Genomic DNA, 14,849 nt, shown 5'->3' on the forward strand with positions numbered 1-14,849 from the left:
AAGGGGTTCCTTGCCCACATCAGGCTAGAAAAACTAGCTGTTCTAGTTTACCTGAGCTGCTTACCATTCTAAATCTCCTCTGTAATGTGAGTGAGAAACAAGGTCTTGTTGTTTTTCTATATTTGTACTCTTTTAGGCGCCAGGGGAATTTGAGGAGCTGGTAGGTGGAGAAGTCACTGCTGTTCTTGTCCCTGAGAAGGTCATTTAAAAGTAATATTGTAAATATGCCACATTCTTACTTTTCTACAGATACCTTTTGGCACGGGACTTCGCTTTAAGGTTGTAAATGCGCTGCAGACATGTTTCAATGGAAGCATTCAAAATGTAGCAGAAGCTTATATCTAAACTTGGCACCTAAATGCCTCCTTCCAGGATTGCAGGAATGGGTTGCCAAAGCAAGTTCTCTTCGGCATTTATCTGTGCATCTGGCCCTGTCTTGGCATGGGATGGGCCTATGCAGTGTGAAATGAAGTTACAACTTCAGCATAATGTTGAGATGTAATAAATTAAAGCTTCTAGCCAAATGAAACTCATAATTGGTATGTCACTTTCAAGTGAGAGAATGGCTCAGGCAGGTTCAGCATTCTGCTCGAGTTGCAGAACTGCCGTAATTATCTTGTGTGGTTTTTAATACTGCTGAGAAAAAGAAAGTGCACTAATTTTTAGAACCACAGTCTGCTGCCAATATGCAGCTGGCATCTCAGCATTTCAGCTAGATGAAGTGTTTCTGAGCAGTAAGGCAGGGTCAAAAAATGCTATTGCCAACACAGGCTGAACTACTTGTAAACTACTGTGAATTCTTGTGGACATAGACGTTAGATTGTCATTAAGACTGTAGTTTAATTTCAAGATTAAACTCTTCCTCTCTGTTCCAATGCAGAGCAGATGCTGGAAACATGAGAGGACAGACTAAAAATGTAATTTTACTGCTGGTCCTTCCTAACTTTCAATGGTTGACTTTTTTCCCTTATTCCTGAGGACATTCTTATAACCAATGTACATAAATTTGTATAGATACACACAAATACACATATATAGAGAGAGACGCTGGCATTCATTGTGCCTGAGTAGATTTCACACCTTTCTAGAAACAATGTAGGTGATAGGAAAGCTCTCTTGGCAAAAAGGTGCTCTTGAGCTAGCATATTGCATGAGGAAGCTCCTACAAAAAACATGTGTGGGAGTTGCTGAATGTATTTAATCTACATTTGTTTGTCAGAAATAGTAAAAATATATATATATATAAGGTGATAGATATTTGACCTTAAAGGTGTAGTAGCACCCAACCAGCTCCTGATCCTGCTGTGGTTAGAGCAGCCTGAATGCTCATGAATGCAGGTAGTGCTGCTCGGAGCATTGATGCTCTTTGATATCAAGTTTGTTTAATAGCTACAAAATTAGTTTGTCAGGAAAGCACAAAAGAAAGCACTTTATCTGAAGCAGGTACTTTCAATTCATGTCAGTATATATATAATCAATGTTTCCGAAAATAAACTGGATTAGTGCACTGTGCATCTGCTGAATGCCACTTTTGAAAAGCAGCACAGCACTTGTAAGCTTCACCCTCTTGCAGGTGTCTTCAAGTAGTCAGTGGCCAAAGTCAGATCAGGGAGATAAAAATAATCTGAGCTGTTAAAAAGTGGTGTTAAATGACAGATTTATCCATGTCCTTGTGGCCTTTCTGATCTCTCGAGAAATTTCTCCAGGTCTTTGGTTACACGGCTGATATGCAGTTGTGTAATTTTCCTGATCTTAGTCTGTGGTTAAGTCCTGGGCTGCAGGAGCGTCTGCATCAAGCTGGTTTATACAGCTATTTTCAGGCATGTTGAGCTGTAGTATGGATGGATTACTTACACATTTGGAAAATCTATGATTTACTTTTTAATAGGAAGAGCAAACTATGTATTATGAAAAAAAACACTAAACCCAATACTTTTCTGTTTTAGCTAATGCCTGTCCATTCTATAGCTGTAAGTTACTCGGACCTTCCTTTTTTTATTTCTTTCAGCAAGGATGGGAAGGTGATGTATGGCCTTGCATCCATGTGTGCTTTATGATCAGGAGGGCTCCACAGTGTCCATTGCTGCTACAGAACTTCAGTAAAGAGCAGCTCTATTCCAAAGCAATGTATCTACTGAATTCAGAGAGGACTATTAAAAAACCAACCAACCAAACAAAAAAAACAAACAAACAAAAAAGAGCAGATTTTCAAGTTAGTATACTTAGGTCATATAACTGTGTACTTCTTAATGAAAAGATTTGATTGATATCAATATTACTGCCTCCAGCTCTGCAGGGATAAGTGAGTATTGCCAGGAACAGTAATTATTTTGTTTCTAAACTGTTACACTGCTCTGAAATGCTGAGTTGCTATGGATATTCCCATTGCCCTGAAGAACAGTGTTGGTAGTAGCTTTCTCCTGTGGCTTACAGCCCTGTACATTCATTTCACATACACGTGGGCTTCTAGCAGACACTGAGAAAATTCCATGGGGTGCAAATAGTTCTTTCCATAAGCCTTTTCAAAGCATTCAAAAGCATCATCAACAACAAACTACCACATCAGTACTTTGCTGAGGAAGTGGCATGGATTGTCGCTGGAAAGTAAACTGAGGTGGATATTTTTGGGTAGAAAGGAGCTGTGTCTCTGTGTGTTTGAGATGGCAAAGATGAGGTTAATTCTCCCACTGCTCTTCTAGACAATGCCAGAGAAGACTTGTTGTTTTGAAGGGCATCTAGTTCATAACAGATTTTACTGATGACAAGAGCCTTTCATTGATCTGACAAGTGAGCAACAATAAATAGATTACCTTTGGGTGCAGGAATCCAGTAAACTCTTCAAGAACAGGTAAAACTTGTTGGTCTTTTCCTGCAGTACATCCTGAACCATAACATTTATACAGAGAATGAAGTTTGAGCACAGTGTTCAGGCTATTTCCTCTGTACTTTTGTATATGCGGATGTTTAGATATGCAATATCGAAGGATAGTTCTGTTCCCAAGTGGTATTACATGATTTGTTCTTAAAGTGCCTCTATGTCTTAGGAATAAAAATTCCAGTTTTCATATGTGACTTGTGATGGCAATTAAGCTTCTTGAGGCCTCAAACATCTTGAAAGGAAGACTCCAGGATAAAGTTTTCTTACATGATCAGGTCTCAGGTGGTTCCTAAACCACTTACCTCCATTTACTCAATTACCTTGTATCTGGACTCTGTGCTTGGGCTCTGCAGGGTAACATGCATCTCAGTTTTGTAAGGACAGGACTAACTCTTCTATTAGTAATTACTGCTGACTAGTTCATATATTTTCACAGAACTATAACGGAGGCTGGCCAATACAGCATAATTGCTGAGTCATGGGGCTTTTAGCAGATATTCCTTAAATTTTGTGTCAACTAGAAAATAAACACAAGATTTATCTTGTGAACGAAGTACCTCCAACTTCATTACTGCTGTTAGAATAGCCAGTTACTATAGCGTTCTGCCTCGGAGGCATAACAAGTAAATTATTTCAGTACGAAGTTCTTTCATATGATTTTGGGCTGTTCCCTTGTGAGCTATGATTCTGTTCCTTCCTTTGTTCAGCACTTGCTAAGTGACAGATGCAGTACAAACTTTATCCAGCTATTAACTACTACCCACAGGCCCAGGTTTTTTCCCATTCCCTTTACCTAAGAAGGAACTAGGTTTTTAAATATGTTTAAAAATATAAGCTCAGTCTCCGTGGACACATTTTTAACCCATGGCTTGTTTACACATAGGTTGCCAGGTGAACTAGCATCTCTAACTCACAGCTGTTGAAAAAAAGGAGCACAATAAAACTGATCTCTAATTTATCATATTAATGACGAAGGAAGCTCCAAAATTTCAGACAAAGATGAACTCTACGGTACATTATACATACAACAGTATACGGTACTCCTCCCCTTTCCCCCCCTGAATGAAAAGAATGAGGGTCCATAAGCCAAAATGCATCTATACATCCAAGTCCTAGCACTTTAACTAATGATCACCTGTAATATTTTTACCTACTGAGCATGGTAGTTAACATTAATGTGGTAACTGTAATGAGAAAAACAAGTGCCACATGATGCAAATATTTGCACTGAGGATCCAAGATTTCAATCCAGCTAGAAGCCATCTATTGATTACAGCTTGTGAAAACAGCAAACTAACAAGGTTGGGTTTCCTCTGTCTGAGACCTTTTCACAATTGACTGCGTTATTCATCAGCTAGGCAAGACTTAAAGTCCTTTAAGAGACTCGGCTGCTTCTGATGTGGGGCTCACGTATAAAGTCCTGATTAGTGAACTGATCAAAGGAATTTCCAAAGTTGGCCTGGTCTGACTGATGGTGACTATTAGAACTGTAACGTGAGAGTTATACTGAAAAGAGAGGACAAAAAGATAAAAGTATGGTAAAGGAAGCTGTCAGTATTGTGAAGAATCAAAGCTCAAGAAAAAGTATAGTAGGTTCTGATAATAGATATGGGGAAGCTTTTTTGTGGTGATGATTTTAAGACCCACTTCAGGAAAGTCTGTAAGTTAGTGTTGGGTTTTTTTCCCTCAACATGTATTTTTTCTTTTAGGTAAGGGTTGTATGAAATTTCATGGATGCAGAACTGTTGGACTGATTAGAATAACAACACAGAAGTACAGAAGCATTCAAAACCTGTGAAAAACTGTCTGCTTTGCTGTGAAGCTAGGCTTTGTGCTAGGGAATAAGTAAGTGTTTTTCTTCATGCTACTACGTCAAAACATCTTGTTCTAGTGTTATTGGCCAAACCAAGTTAATGCTAATGTTAATTGGAACAAATGTCCTGGTCTACTTTCTGTAGCTAGGCAGGGCCACAAGGAGTTTGAATCCCCAGCTAGTGGATAAGATTGCCTTCAACTGGAAAATATTTCCCAGTCTTCAGCTAAAGTTAGCTCAAAGAATTTATCTTTCTATCCCAATGAACATAAATTGGTTTGTTATTCTTTCACTTTATGCCAAGAAGCTTTTAAAATCCTGTAGAAATGATGTGGTACTAAAGGGAAGCACACACAGAAGCACCATCAAAATGTCATCTGCTGTCAGCAACTGTCTTGGTAGCACTGGATATGTCACCATTTGCACTATGCACAGAATAGGAAGTATCGAGTCACCATGATGTTTCTTCTAGCCAGGCTTTCAAACTTGGTAAGGAAGGAGGGTCTCTGACCTCTCTAGGTAGCCATTTATAGTTTGGCACCACTCTCCTGGAAAGAAATTTTTTACAAATGCCCAACCTGAATATTCCAAACCTCAGCCTGATGCTGTTGCCCTGTTGCCCCTTGCTTTACCACCTGTCGCTATTGTGACAAGCTTGGTTCTGCCATTTCTGGGGCTTATTTTCAAGTACTTGTAGGTTGCTTTACATCCTCACTTTGCCTCCTCTCCTTCAACCTCTTCTTACACTCTGTGTGCTCTAGTTTCCTCACTGCCTTGGTAGCTCTCTGCTGGATCCTACCCAGCTTCTTGGCATCTCTCTCCTTGAACTGGGAAGGTTCAAGTCACAGCACTCCAGTGCAGTGTTACTCCCTGCCAAACAGGAGCAATAACTTCCCTTGGTCTGCTGGCCATGCTTCTCCTCACAGCCCATTTTGCTGTTTCCCCAGTTCACAGCGTAAATGTGCTGTTGGTTTGAGTTTCACTTGGTTTCCACTGAAAATCCCAGGCCCTTTATGGCAGGTCACCTGCTCAGCTGGTCACTGATGTCCAGGGTCATTCCACCCTCAGTGCAGAGATTTGCACTTCTTGAACACTGAGATATCTGTTGACCAAGTGCTTGAGTCTGTGTGCCCCTGCTGCAGACCCTCAAACTGCTGAGTCTTGTTTCTGCTCCTGAGGAGGGTCACAGTATTCCTAGGAAACTTGATTTCAGAAAACTTGTAGGCTGTTTCTCTTGAATAATATTAACATCCAAACATGAAGTTATTTTTACACTTTTTCAGTTATTCATAATACTCCTGGGTGGCAAGATCACTATTATCTCCACTAGTAAGCCCTTACTCTCTAGTGCAGGCACCATCAGCAGCAGTGCAACTGTGAGAGCAGCATGCCTGTGTTTTGCAAAGACCAGTGAGAATACATGCTAAAAGAAATGGAAAGTTTGTTCTGGATGGCAACAAGTTGATTTGGTGTACGTGGAAGAGCTGACCACCTGTAATGATATGTGCATAATGTACAGCGTATGTGACAACAGGGATAGATGCTGTAGAGAAATATGCCTGTCTGTGGAACACCAATGAAAGCACAGGATGGCAAAACTCCTGAGCTTCTAAAACTAGCTGTATTTAAGGCCAAGCATTTAAAAACTATAGGCCAATGAACACAAAGGATTTTTAAACAGTCTAAACTTCATGCTGCTTTATTGCTGGTGAAAAAAAAAAAAGTTTATAGCTTCAGTTACAGCAAGCTTTTAACAGAACTTGAAAATCCAAGGCATGGTGATTTAATTTTTTTTTACAGCCTGAGGTTTTACTACATCGTTGTTTATATCAAACTACAAGCTCAACTTTCACACAACTACCTCTCCCACATCCTCAAAAGCTGTTAAGTGTAGAAAGCTGTTTATGGGGACAGGTGTCTCTTATAAGAAACCTTTGAAAAAATACTCCAAATCAGACTTTATCCTATGAAATCTTTATCATTGATGCAGTTTATCAAACAGGTGCAAAGATCTAGGTACTGCACAGCACAGGTTGCATCTCCTTACCTGCAAATTACAAGGGTCAGAGCTATACAGGGAAGGGTTCACAGGTTTGAGAAAGTCATAGCAGGAAGAAGACAATGGCAAGTGATGCGGTATGGTGATGGTCTGCTGAATTCAGCCATGGGTGAAAGCCAGTGACATGTAAGTGACTTGGCATCAAGAGGGAATATGAGTACACAGGGGTTTTAAACACCACTTTACACAGAAATGCTGGATCTGGGGTATTCCCACAGATATTATGGTACCACTTCTGAGAAGTATGTTTGGGGAAATACAGGGCTCCAACAACTAGAAAAATATTTCTGAAGATGCTTCACATCAAAGCTCCTCAAGGAGTAATAAACAGGCATAAGATGTTTGCCATGGCTCTCTTGGCCTTCAGAAATTATCCTGCATGTGAACAAAGTTTCAGTTGAGCTAGGTTGCATCTCCTGATGTACCCCTTTGCAGTGAAATGGCAGGTTGGAAAGCAATCCTGAGAGCCTCTGAAACCTCTTACCACTGGCAATGAGCTACCCCTTGTTTTAGGGGCATCCCTTATAGAACCCATGTTTTTAAATTCCCCCTCACCCCCCTGGAGGATACAGGTCTTTGTATACAGAGGTACTGCAAGACACCAGTGTGTGTGTCTCTGTGTGCCCACGGGGCTTTCCTGCACTGTTACAACCTTAACCCTCCCTACCTGGGTGGAGCTTGTAGACCTGTGAGCAACCATTGTCTTAACTCGGCTACTGTTGTAACGAAGATGGACCCAAACAGATGTATCTCACTTTGTTTTGGCAAGAAAATCCTCCAGCCACGCTTGCAACATCCGTTGTTTTGGGACCCTCCTTTCCTTCCACCCTGTGCTGACCTTCCTGTGTCTGGGAATGGGTTTTGGGGTCTATAGAGGTAAGCAATACATTACCCTGACTTCACTGCTAATTTTACAGAAGATGGAACTGACTTTGATGTGAGAGAAGAGATGGAACTGCTGGATTATTTCTGGTCTCAACTTTGTTAGCGAAATGTCACCTTCAGAAATTGTCTGCTAGGCCAAAGCAAAGATGATTTGTACTTTACATCGTGTGTGCAATTTTCAGCAAGCATGTTGTACAAAGGCCTTCCCAAAAAAACATTAACTGATTTATCTTGGAAGGCAATGAGGGAAGAATCATATTTTGCTTAGTTTAAGAAGAGAGTTATTGTTAATGGCCCAGAAAGAGAAAAAATGTTGGGAAGACAGAAACCCTCCTTTTCTTTTCCTCCTCACCTCCCTCTTCTTACCCCGAAAAACCTATTGTTAAATTACAAGAACATAAAACTGTCCCCCTCCAATAACGATGCCTCTGCTGAAAGTCGTTATTAGCTATGGGCTATTTGCTGTCTTTTTTGTGAAGACAGCAGGTCATGCTGGGGCTTTGCTCGTAGCCAGAGTTAAACATCCTGGGGGGACTGCCTGGGGTGAAGGAAAGAATCCTTGCCAGTGACTCTGTTACCAGTCAGGAGAGTGTCTTGCCCAAACCACAGGATCATGAGCATTTAACAAGAATTTAATGTTTAACAAGAACTGGGCTAAAAGGATTCTCTGGCTTGAGGTGTTACACTGATTTTTATTTTTTTTAGCTGCGTGTCTACAGAGAAGTAGATTCTAGCTAAGGCCCCACAACCAGACTGCATGAGTTTAAAGCGTGACAGAGCAAAATATCTATCCAGTGCAGGTGGTTGGTGTAAACACATAAAACATCAGGGACCATTGTTCAGGGCTACACCTTATTTACCTTTGTTTTCTTTCCTGGCTGGGAACCAACTAGCTGACGTTTGCTGACTTTAATGGAGAACCTGAGAGCAGAAATGTACTTTCTAAGGATTTTGCCAACTGCAGTTGCGACGACTGTTGGATCGATGCTGCTAATCGCATTTTTCCCAAGGAGTGAGTGCCCACAGGACAGGTAGAAACCAACTGTTCACCTCTGTGCTGCGCAGAGCCCCCCACAGCTGCCACATTGTGCCCACCCCAAATTTGTTCAAATAATCCTTGCCAAAGCATCTGTCCCGCAGGCCGCTTGTCTGCTCCATAAAGCCTCCCCCACGGGTGTCCCCACTGTGTGGCATCCTGCTCTGCACTGGTACAGCAGGCACAGGAGGGGAGCCAGCCCGATGACATGCAGCAGCTGGCTAGCTGTGAGCATTGCTTTTGCTGTGGCAGCAGAGAGAAAAAAGGTGCCTGTTCAACACCATGTGCAGACAGGTAGAGGCTCACATGGCTCAGGAGTGGGCCGGGGTGGTTGCCGTGAGTTGGGTGTACACAAGGACAGAGCAACCACCACGTGCCTGACATTTTGTTGTTCAAGTCACATGGCAAAACTTGCATGTGAACCAGTAAACGTTCCTCCAAAGCTGCTCCGGTGCTGTGCTGTGGTGGATCAGGCTCGGGGTGCTGGGTCTTTCTCTTTCTGAGTCAGAACAGTAGGATTTGAAAGCACTTTTCCATTGAAAAATACACAAAATGGCAACTGTGGGGCCCAACTTTTAAATCTACATATAAACACCTTCTTGTATCACACCATCTCAGGTTCTTATGTTTTTTCTCTTTTTTTTTTCCTCTCTGTCTTTTAAAAAATGTCAATTTAAGAAATCTACCTCTGTAGCCACTGCATTGGATATGAAGAATTGCCTGTAAAGCACAGTTCCATGTCTTTCAGGTGTACTAAATACCTCTTCTTTTATAGGTTAGCATATTACAGACTAATATATTAGCATATTATAGCATATTATAGACTAATACAGAATTCATTGTGCCCTATTTACTACCCATAATTGCTTTCACAGTAACTTAATTACAACCCTAATCCCAGGTAATGGTGAATCTGTCCACCTTTCTTCATAACAGAAAAAAAATCCTTGGTGGAGGGGTAATCTGTGCTGTGTTTGGAAGGCACCGCACTGGTTAGGCTGCTGGCCCACAGACGTGGCTGTACGAGAGGCAAGTGCCAGACCAGTGCAGGCTTCCCCCAGCTCCATGTGCAGTTCCTCAGAATCTTGCAAAACAAAACCCCTTAGCAATGCCCAGCCCTTAAACCGTGGCAATATTCACTCCAGCTTCTCATTCGCTCCATGTACAGGTTGGGAAAGGAATTGTGTGCAATCCTGTGGGGTTTGCAGTGATGGTCTCCTGAGATGAGTCCTTGCTGGAGGTGCTGAAGTGCTTCTGACCTGGCAACCAGATGGTTTTGCTGTCTGCCAAGTGAATTTCAGAACTTCTGAAATTTCTCTTTTCTTTCCGCACCACTTGTTTGGTCTTTCTCACTTCCACAGTTTGCCCACCTCATAATTTTTTTTGCCAGGGTAGCATTTGCTGTCTGGCCCTGTCCACTAACACTTCTGACCGGAGATTCAGCATCACTCACTCTTCACTGACCTGCTCTGGCACTCACACCTCTTTCAAATGCCTCTGCTCCAATCTGTCACATCAGAAGACAATTTTCCCTCCGTCTCTTCGCGTCATTTAAGCTGTGCCAAAAATTTTGCAATAATACCTGCAGGAACATTACTGCTATGCAAAGCATCAGTTTTTGACTTCCAGGTTTTAATTATTTTCAGGTTGAGTAGTAGTATAATTAAAAAAAAAAAGAAGACAACCATGCTGCTCATAGACATTACTTTGTAGATTCTCCTTTTCATCAGCACATGTATGATTAGGCCTGGGTTTCTCATCATAGCCTCCCTTTATTTTAAAACCTCTAATCTTTGTCCGTATGCTTTTCAAGCAGGAAATATGATCCTATTAATAAAATATTATTTCAAGGCTATATATCATATGTTTAGAGCAGCTTTTTTCCTAGCATCAGAAAAGATGAAACTTCCTAAGGATCCTTATTTTAATTTTCAAAGAGATAGACTAAAATTCCTATAATCCTAGCTTTCATTTTAAGCATGAAGCCGATGAATAACACACCTAATCCAGCATGTTAGCAAACAGGGAGAGCAGACAGCCTGCGTGGCCACCCTGTCCCCCCTCAGTGATAAAGGTTGTCTTTGAAAGCCTCCATTGTTCTCCCTGCAGCATCCTGTGTTACAGTGGTGTAACTACAATGCAAATGCAAAGATAACCACAGCACAAAAACATCACAGAGACCATCCTAACTATGCAGCCAAGCAACGTTTTTAGTACAAAGGGCAAATTTTATGATAAAAAAGCTTATTTCCTCATGTTTAGTTAACAGTTTATTTTCTACAAAGTCTGTTTTAATCTCAGTTACAGATCAGTCATTCTGCATTCCACATCCAAGGTTCTCCAGCCTTAAAAAGTTGTGTAGAGTTTAAACTCATGCAGTTTTTAATTGGGCTATGCCCAATGTCCAGTGTTTTGAGTTAAACTCAAGTGTGCTTATGTATCTCATGTATCCTGAGGCACAGTGTGAACTTTCCAGGCGGATCTCACACTGATAATACAACATTACTGATTTATTTTGTTGTTATTCCAAGACAAACACAGCTATCCTGGTGGGGGCCAATTATCTTATGACCTTCATGGGCTTCAGAAATTTTTTAAACTTTCAGAAAGATATTACCCTCTTAGGCAGCAGCTAAAAAAGCCCATTTCACTCTTATAATTTTTGTGTGTTCACGCAGTGGTGCAGGCTTGGCTATTTCAGTTCCTGGTGAACACACAGTAAGAATTATTTGTGAGGGTCAAACAATGCCCTTCAATCTCTCTAGAACTGAGGGACACCTGAAATCTCTTATTTAAGTTACAGGGGCTCCCAGATGCCTAAATACATTGGAGCCAGTAGTGGTGTCCTGAGCCCCTGAAAGTAAGAACAGGCTGGGGACTTCTGAGACCAACACCTCTCAAGTCATGAGTGGTGGCAGCTTGGCTTATGGCCCTATAGCTGGTTACAGCTTAGGGACTGCAAATGCGGGCATAGGTAAGAGAAAGCCTTGTGCAACTTCAGAGGGAATATGTAGTCAGTGTGGAAAAAAGATGTTAAGGACGAGCACTGTATTTGCAGCTGGTGTCCCTGTTCCCTTTCAGGGTCATGGTGCTGCCTGCTCTGTGACCAAGGGCATGGGCATGTTCAGAAGGCCCTGATGCCTCGGGGGGGGGGGGATTTGCAGTATTGGCTCTAAACTGTAGCTGCTAAGGACATGTAAGGCAAATGCCTGCTTCCTCTTTTTTGTATCTGTGGATATTTAGGCTGATCTGAGCAATCACTAAGAATAATAGGATACAAATAAGGGAATAGGAGCTTAGGTTAAGTAATGGAAAAATTTGTAAACTTGAATTATTTACAGTCACACTGGACACAGCACTGGAAGATACAGCTGAAGAAAGAATGCAAGCAAACTAATTCCAGATCCTGAGCTGACAATACCTCTAATGTGTATAATAAAATGTTTTTGGCTCTGAACATGTGAAATGAGATAAAATGGGTTTATTTCCTCATCATGCTCAAACCTATTAAAATATCCAAAGTATAACTGTAGAGAACTGCAAAATCCTGATCTACCTATACTACCTGCAATAAAACCAGTTTTGTCTTTGGTATATTTGAGCAGATATCCCTGCTGGGTTTTCAATGGGCAGATGCTGTGCAACATCTAAACCAAAATGCTAGGTATAAACTCACACGATCATATTAACACCTGATTCTACATGCCTTGTCCTTGATGCACTGTGATGTTGAGCTCAGATGTGTATTTTCTCCAGTCAGATTTCTGCTGCTGTCTCCAGATCTTTTTCTCATATCAGACGATGCCTTAAGGTCATGTTATCTTCCCCATGGGCTGGGTATGAGTCAGGAATGTAAACTGAGGTTTTCATCAGAAGCAATTAAAGTAAAAAAATGGAAGAGCAGCTACTGGAGATGAAATAACTTAGGCAAAATTTGTCTCATCACTTTGCACAGCTTGTGTGTGATTCACATTGTGATTGTGCTCATTGGGCGACCTCATGAACCACCCCCAAGAGGGCTGTGGAGGGATACTGTTGGGCATTTTGGTCCTGAATCCTAAAGGCACGAAAACATGCCTCTGGCAAGCTGCAGCCTAAGAGCTAAACATGGTAAGAAGCAAACAGGCAGTCTGAGACACCCTCAGCTTTAACAGGTTGCCTTTTGAGGATGTACTGCCAGGCCAAGCACTAGCTGGTGAAAGGGCTGGGATTCTGGTATCGTGGCTCATGATGGTGCCAATTAATCTCACCTGCAGTTTTGTATGGGACCAGAAGGGAGGGTTGAACCATTCTTAATAGATAGAATGTTCCTACTTGAAAGAAAAACCCCACAAAAAAGCAAAGTAACATAAAGCCTATGTCCATGCACAATATAATGAAATATTTTACATAGCTTAATTCTATTTAGCAAGAGAGGGAGAAGAAAAATTAAGAGTTTCTACTAAAATAATTCAGTTTTCACTGGTTGTACTGAGTTGTGGTTGAGACAGTATCTCAAGAAAAGAGGATATGGGGTCAGTTCCTTGCTCAGCCAAAGACTTTTTGGAACTACCCAGTATGTTGAAATTCAAGGTTTCAAGTCTCCTCTCTGTAAAGGAACAAGTGAGGAGGCTATACTCTTCAAGTCCCTACAATAAGGATGATTCTAATTATGTTTGTGATCTCCAGTGAGGTGATATGGCCCATGGTAAAGTTTACTGGCAAATACCAGTTAAAGAGAGGTGAAGACAGAGTATGCTAAGTGCTTGATAAGTCAGCAATACAGGACAAATAAGGCTGTGACAGGTCTTGTCCTCTGATGCCAACAGGATCATTACACAGCTTGCCTTCAATAACATTCTCCTGTCATAGAAGTCTAAGTCTCTGTAACTAGATTGAATGAAAAAAATGAATTTTCCCTTTTAAAGAAAGGGCTAATGCTTGAAAATACAGTTGCTGCGTCCCAGCAAGTAGGTTCACTGATAACAAAGACCAAAGACAGATTTTTTTTGCATTAAAGATAACACTTTATTATTTCTCTGACTAACATTCTTTGCTTTCTTTGGAGTCCTGATGAGATGTTTTTGATTGCATACAAGTAGGAGATCAGTTGTAATAAGGTGTGTCATTGCTTCTCATCCCTGTTTATAGCTTTCAGTTGTTGCCAGATCTGATAATACTTCATGACTTTTGAACACTGCTTTGATTTTAAAAAGACACTATTATAGTATCATAGAATCATTTAGATTTGAAAAGACCTTTAAGATCACTGGATCAATAGAAGCAATGTAGAAGAGTTTGCAACCCCTTCCTAAGGACACCTTACTGGTAGAAGTAGGGCATTTAAAAATGCCCAGCATTGCTATTTTTTCTAAATAACATGTGAGTTTCACAGAACTAAACCAGCGCTTGAGTATTTCTAAAAGCCCCCTTCCTGATCTTTACACTGCCAGTTCTTCATTCCCATGCTACTCTGTATTCAGGTTACTCTTTGTATATTCATTTTGTCTCCCATTAAATTTTGGGCAGTAAAAGCAGACTTATCCAAGTTTCCTGGTGTTTATTCATTCATGGCATATGCAGAGTTACTTGGCTTAACAAGTTAGAAGAAAAAGTTAAATTTTAATTGTCTGTTTTCTGTCATATTTTTCAAAATTGTAAAAACAATTCCCTCAACGTGTGGTGCTGTAAGTTCCCTTCCCCATGTTGTTTTTGGACCTAGAGTATTTTGAAAACAACCTCTTTAAAAAGACAGTATTTTTAAAACCTCTTACTGGAATGCATTTGATTCGAGTTATTCAAAGCAAATGCAGAGGACTAACAGACCTGTGAAAATGATCTGGGGTGGGGAAGCAGCATTGTTTGCTTACCTCCCCAGGATACATTCTGTTCTGCATGCACGTGGGACTTCTTGGGAACCCTTTGAGAGCTATGTGCATCTACCAGCAGAATTTAGCTCCCCAATATCCAGAAATAAGTTTGGATACAGTGTAATGTCACAGTCTGCTGGTGGTAAGTTTCTGGTAGGAACTCGAAGGATTATGCATCCCCTTCTTGATAAGAGCAGCTGTAATAGTTCCTGTGCCAACAGTTCAGCATGGGGGTATAGGACAGGCTCTGTTCATGCAGGAAGGCTTGTAAATACATATGCCAAAGTCTTGGTTGCCAAAAATGTAGCTTAACTCCCCTGATTTCAGAA

The sequence above is a fragment of the Falco punctatus genome, assembly GCF_963210335.1.
Source record: "Falco punctatus genome assembly, chromosome: 6".
Lineage (NCBI taxonomy): Eukaryota > Metazoa > Chordata > Aves > Falconiformes > Falconidae > Falco > Falco punctatus.